Source organism: Capricornis sumatraensis, chromosome 19, assembly GCF_032405125.1.
Source record: "Capricornis sumatraensis isolate serow.1 chromosome 19, serow.2, whole genome shotgun sequence".
Lineage (NCBI taxonomy): Eukaryota > Metazoa > Chordata > Mammalia > Artiodactyla > Bovidae > Capricornis > Capricornis sumatraensis.
In genome coordinates this window covers 26030231-26037236 of record NC_091087.1, presented here as the reverse complement: position 1 = coordinate 26037236, position 7006 = coordinate 26030231, and the positions used below count along the sequence as shown (strand labels likewise).

Sequence of the window (7006 nt, the reverse complement as noted above, 5' to 3'; positions counted from 1 at the left end):
CCCCAGCATGCCTTATTGAAGGTCATATTCTGTTGTTGAGGCTTCATTGTTGAAGAATAGAGAAGGGATTGGCATGACTGACACATGGCCCAACATGAGCAAAAGAAAGGAAGCAGAAAAGAATGCCTAGAGAGGCCACCTTGGGTAGTCTTGAGTTAAATGGGGAGAGGGCCAAGAGGACCCAGGGCATACTAAAAGTTTATGAGCAGGAAGAAACTGACATTGGTATTTCTGCATGTAAACCCCCAGCTCTGGGCTTCCCTGGTGGTCTGGGGTTAAGAAAAAGCCTGCCACTGTAGCAGACATGGGTCTGATCCCTGGTCCAGGAAGATCTCACATGCTGAGGAGCAACTAAGCCTGATTGCCACAGTTACTTGAAATCTGAGTGACTAGAGCCGTGCTCTGCAGCAAGAGAAGCCACTGGAATAAGTCTGGGCACCGAAACGAAGAGTAGTCCTCGCTTGCTACAGCTAGAGAACGCACACGCACAGCAATGAAGACTCAGCTCAGGCAAAAATAAATAAATCAAAGAAAAGACTTAAAAAAAAAGCCTGGCCCCATTTTTAGGGTCCACACTCAAATGCTACCCCATCTAGAGAGTTCTGTCATAATCTAGGGTCAGAATACACCCCAAAATCATTCCTCTGTGATTCTGTATCTGTCACTTGTTATCACAGGTGCCTTGTACTGGAGTTAGTTTTGAGTGTCTCTCCCAACAGCCTGATCTCTCTGTGGACAACATCCCTCAGCAGGGCACCCCCAGGTTAGCACCTGGCTCTCAGGTAAATGAGGAGCTAAAGGGAGGCAGCAGGATGTGGAAAGTCCTTCCAGAATCCTGCTTCCCCAGGGAGGTTCCAGGACCTACCTCCCAGATATCTGGGCTGTTTGTTTAGAATTCACCCTTGACTTGCCAAATCTGACTTTATAAGGTGAACCCCCTAAATCTTTCCTTGTTTGCTTTCTTTTAAAATTAACATTAACAGAGCTTCTCTGGTGGCTCAGCATTGAAGAATCCACCTGCCAATGCAGGAGACATGGGTTTGATCCCTAATCTGAGAAGATCTCACATGCCACAGAGCAACTAAGCCCATGTACCACAACTACTGAGTCTGTGCCCTAGAGCCTGGGAGCCACAGCTCCTAAAGTCCGTGCACCCAAGAGCCTATGCTCCACAACAAGAGAAGCCTCTGCAATGAGAAGCCTGCACACCATCACTAGAGAAAAGCCCATGCAGCAACAAAGACCCAGCACAGTCAAAACTAAATAAATAAAGTTAATGAAGTATAATTACGTGTAATAAAATGTACCCATTGTAAGAGTAAAGTTTGATGAGTTTTGGTAATTTTACAGTCATGTACTCATCATCTCAGTCATAATATGGAGTATTTATTTCACACCAGAAAGTTCTCTCATGCCCCTTTGCAGTTAATCAACTACCCTCCTTGGCTCCGACGACCACTTCTTTTTGTTTCTAGATATTAGTTCCAGGACTTCATATAAATGGAAACATGTGATGTGGTAGGTTGAATGGTAGTTCCAAAGATGTGTCCCAATTGCTGGAACCTGTAAATGTTACCTTATTTGGAAAAACTGTCCCTGCAGTTAAGGCTTCCCCGGGTGGCTCAGCAGTAAAGAATCTGCCTGCAATGTAGGAGACTCAGGAGATGTGGGTTTGATGGGTCTGGAAGATTCCCTGGAGGAGGAAATGGCAACCCACTCCAGTATTCTTGCCTAAGAAATCCCATGGACAGAGGAATCTGGTGTGCTACGGTCCATAGGGTGGCAAAGAGCCAGACACACTGAAGTGACTGATTCCATCTCTGCAGATGGGATTAAGTTAATAATTTTGAGATGAGGAAATAATTCTGGATTATCTGGGTGGGTCCTGAATGCCATTGAACATGTTTTTATAAGAGAGAAGTAGAGGGAGATTCAACGCTACACACACACAGGAGATGTCAATGTGAAGACGGTGGCAAAAATTGGAGTGATGTGGCCGTAAGCCAAGGAATGCTGGTAACCACCAGAGTCTGGAAGAGACAAGGAATGGATTCTCTCCCAGTGCCTCTGAAGGGAGGGCTGCTATACTGGGACCTGGATTTCAGTCTCCTGCTATCCAGAACTCTGAGAGAATAAATTTCTGTTGTTTTAAGCCAAGGTTGTTTTAAACAACTTTAAGTTGTTTTAAGGTTATGGTAATTTTTCACAGCAGCTCAAGGAAACTAACGCACGTGGAATATAATTTTCTGTGTCTAATTTCTTTTGCTTGGATTGATTTTAATATTCCTCCATGATATTTGTGTTCACAGCTCACTTTCCTTATTACTGCAGTCATATTTCACTGTATGTATATACCATAATTTGTTTATTCATTTTATGAATAAAATGATGAATTTTATTCATCATTGATGAATATTTGAATTGTTTCCAGATTCAGAGGACTGTGAATAGAGCCGTTGTGAACAAGTTCCTGTGTGTGTGTATACATGTATCCTATTTCTCTTAGGTAACAATCGGGAGTGAAATTGTTGGATTATGCTATAAGTGTACGTTTAAATTAATATGAAACTATCAAATACTTTCCCAAAGTGGTTATACCAGTTTGAATTCCCATGAACAGTGTATGAGAGTTCCATTACTTTGGTTCCCACTAACACGTGATTTTGTCAGTCTTTCATATATTATATATGTATTATATATAATAAATAAAAATATGTAATTCAACTTTATTTGAAATTATAATCTATAATAAATGCATATGTTTATGCTAGAGTTATAGGTTATATTTAATAAAATATATGTACTATATATATAATAAATATCCTAGTACATACATATATTCAACTTTATTTGAAAAACACTTACTTGTTTAAAAAAATGCTTATTTTTTCCAAAAAAAAAAATGTTAAGGACTTCCCTGGTGGCCCAATGGTTAGGAATCTGTCTGCTAATGCAGGGGACACAGGTTCGATCCCTGATCTGGGAAGATCCTGCATGCCTTGGAGCAACTAAGCCTGTGTGCCACAACTACCGAGCCTGTGTACCCTAGGGCGCACGCTCTATAACAGGAGAAGTCATGGCAACCAGAAGCCCATGCACCGCAACTAGAGAAAGTCTTCTCACAGCAAGGAAGACCCAGCGCAGCCAAAATAGTTTGAACAGCTCGCGGTAAGTGATGTACATAGGTGATACTCTAATAGTACTGGAAGATCAGAAAATCTGTAGCAGTTTTCTCTATAGAAATAGCTAAATATGAACCAAAACAATCGTTAGTGTAAAGTGTAGATATTAAGCGTAAAGTTGTAGACTTACTGCAATCTTTCATTTTTACTTTCTAATTTTGTATTAAAAATTAACATGATTCTTCAAATGTTGTGTCACAATTTTTACCAACCTAAGTCTTGTCGAAAAATATGGAATGCTTCATGATTTTGCATGTCATCCTTGCACAGGGGCCATACTTATCTCTGTATTCAAATTTTTGAATGTATAGAGGCACTCCCCTGTGGTTTCAATTTACATTTCCCTAATTGAGCACTTTTGGGTGTGCTTATTGGTCATTTGTATATCTTTCTGAAACAGCTGTGCAAACTTTTGCCCATTGTGTATGTAGGAGATGTTGTTTAACTTCTTACTGAGCTTTAAGAGTTCCTTGTTTATTCTGGATACAAGTCTTTTGTTGAATATAAATACTGCAAATCTTTTCCCCCAGTCTGTGGCTTTGCTTTTCATTTCCTTGACAGCGAATTTCAGAGTGGAAGTCTTTTGCTACAGTTCATATTTCCAATTTTCCCCTGTATAGTTAGTGGTTTTTGCTCACTACCTAAGAAATCTTTGCCTACCAAGGTCACAAAGATTTTCTCCTGTTTTCTTCTAGAAGTTTGCTAGTTTTAACTTTTATATTTAGGTCTGTGTTACATCTTGAGTTATTTTGTGTGTGTGATGTAAGAGCTGAGGTTAACTTTTATTCTTACAGGTATTCAGGTTTTTTCAGCACCATTTATTGAAAAGACTGGTTTCCTCCATTGAATTACCTTGGTTCCTTTGTTGCAAATCAGCATGTAGGTTGTTTATCCACTCATCCATGGATGGATCATGCGTTTTTTAAAAATTTATTTTAAAATTATTCATTTATTTATGGCCATGCTGGGCCTTCACTGCTTTTGCACAGGCTTTCTCTAGTTATGGCAAGCAGGGGTTACTCCTCATTGTGGTCTGAGGGCTTCTCACTGCAGTGGCTTCTCTTGCTTCAGAGCATAGGCTCTAGGTGCTTGGGCTTCAGTAGTTGTAGCACACAGGCTCAGTAGTTGCGGCTTGTGGGCTTAGTTGCTCCACAGCATGTGGAATCTTCCTGGACCAGGGATTGAACCCATGTCCCCTGTATTGGTAGGCAGATTCTTATCCACTGCGCCACCACTGAAGTCTGGATCATGTGTTTTTGAGGTGACTGGAAGATATTACTTTTTAGATCTCTTTTCCCTCATGGTTTGCGGCTCAAATCTGCATTATTAATGAGCACCTCCGGTGATTCTTGTATGACTAATGTATGAGACCGCTGGCTTGTACAGCAGTGGTTCCTAGTCAGGAATGTGAATGATAATTACCCAATGCCAGGGCCCTACCTCCAAAGGGCCTGATTTAGCAGATCTGGAGGAAGCTTCCAAAAGAAAACCTCCCTAAGAGCTAATGATACTTTACTTAAGAACAATGGGTAGTCTCTCCTTTGCATGCAAATGTTCCTTAGACACAGGTTGACTGGCTTTTCTGCTGGGCTCTGAGGTGCCTCAGTGAACATGGTTTGGTAGAGGCATCAATAAGCAAACAGGCCAGTGCAATTGCATGAATGGAGTGTAAATGAAGCAAACAGAGCCTTGTGGGAAGAGTGGGTGAATCTGGTGGACCCGGGTGCCACTGTGAATGCTCCAGCTGGAGATTCAGCATGCCTCTGTTTGTCCTGCAAAGATCCCCATGAGGCCTGGCTGTACCCTTGTGCTGGTTAGACCCTGAGTGTGAATTCCTTCTTGTGGTGAAGACGGCATGTCACGTTCCCTCCACTCGTGGACTTTCTGGCTTTGTCTTGAAATGGCTGTGTCATGCTGTCTCCAGGTGCCTTGTCCCTAGTGGAAAATTTTGGTCTCTGGAGGTGTGGAGAGAAGGCAGCTCTGTTGGTTCTGGTGGATTCTGTGACCGCTGAGCCATCCACATAACTTGGTCTTGGTCCATGCTGCCCTGTTTGTTTGCCGTCTGGGTCGCTTCTCCTAGTAGGGTGAACGGTCCTCCTTGCCTAATTTCACACCAGACCTGAAGCCTCTTGGCCTTTCTTCCTGCCCGCCTGCTTCTGATTAGTGCTTCTGGGAGCATTATACAGCCTGATGGCTCAAAATGTACAAACCCATCTCAATAGACAGGGCACCCAGGCGCCAGAGGCATTAACCAAACTCAGCTTTTACGTGGTTTTCTTTCTGGTCTGCGCTAGAGCTCTGCAGTTGTGTAAGAAGTGGGGAGCCTGCTTGCTGTTCCATAGAATGGTCCAGAAACTCCTGCAACTGGTGGTTGCCCTGGAAGTGAAGGTAGCATGGGTGCTCTAGCTCTGAAATTGGTCAGAAACAGTGGTTATCAAAGCAGGCTTCCCAGGTGGCTCAGTGGTGAAGAACCCAAATGCCAATGGAGGAAACACAGGAGACGTGGGTTCAATCCCTGGGTCAGGAAGATCCCCTGGAGGAGGAAATGTCAACATGCTCCAAAATCCTGTGGACAGAGGATCCTGGCAAGCTACAGTCCATGGGGTCTCAAAGAGAGGCTTTCATCTTAGTATAACCTATTGTGTTAGTTGGGTACCTAGGCTAACTTTGTTGGCCATACAGACAAACTGGACTTACAAACGTGCTCTCAGAACGGAACTCGTTCATACATAGGGGACTTAGTTATAGACATTCTTCAAGCTGGGCCCTACATGCCATTATCTTTCTGTTCAAAGCCAGTTATAACTGTTCAAACATCATTCTTTTATATGCTGATGTCCAGTCTTCCAACCACCATTTGTTGAAGAGACTGTCCACTCTCCGTTGAATGGCCTCCACTGAATGGCACCCTTGTTGAAAGTTATTTGACCATATATATTCAAGGGCTTATTTCTGGGATCACTAGTTTATTCCATTAGTCTTTATGTCTATCTTTATGACAGTGCTACACTGTTTTGCTTATTATAGCTTTGTCATAAATTCCTTTATGTCACTTTAAAAATATTTAGTTTTTGTCTTTTCACAGATGTGTGTGTGTGTATATCTGTGTGTGTGTGAATACAGCTTAAAGAGTCTACTATACTTTAAGGTTTATTACCCTGCCTCTCAAATCAGGCCCTTCTTTGTTTTTTGCTCCCTGGAGGCAACCACTTCAATTCTTTTATCTTTTTCATTTGGAATTCATCTCAATACACTTAAGCAATGTTAACATAGTGATACTTCTTTGTTTTTTAGGTTCTAGGCATGATTTATTGATTTCTCATTGTGTTGGAAATGAAGATTTAGCTCTCAATAAGTGCATACTTTCTATCCCCTTCATCCTCCCAGAAGAGTTAAATCATAACTTTGGACACGTCAGTATATAGCACTACTCTGATGATGGAAGGGCTTCCCTGGTGGCTCAGAGGTAAAGAATCCACCTCCCCGCACAGAAGATACAGGTTTGATCCCTGGATTGGGAAGATTCCCTGGGGAAGGAAATGGCAACCCACTCCATTGCCTGGGAAGTCCCATGGACAGAGGAGCCTGGTGGGCTATGGTCCATGAGGTTGCAAGAGAGTTGGACACACCCTAGTGACTAAACAACAGCAACATGACAGTGGAAATGTGCTTGATAGCTGGGCCGTGTAGAACCCCGACATTTAGTTTCTTTTCTTACAGAACTTTTTGTTTTCCATTAACATCAGAATACTATCATTTGTCATGTTTTCTATGTATGTGTCATTAATTCAACCCCAGAGGATGCCTGGGAGCTCCCTTGGCAC

At 42.3% G+C, this 7006-nt stretch overlaps 1 pseudogene; it reads right to left on the bottom strand.

Moving 5' to 3' along the window:
* Nucleotides 1-3407: 3407 nt before the first annotated feature.
* LOC138095660 (U6 spliceosomal RNA) lies at nt 3408-3505 on the bottom strand (annotated as a pseudogene).
* Nucleotides 3506-7006: the final 3501 nt, after the last annotated feature.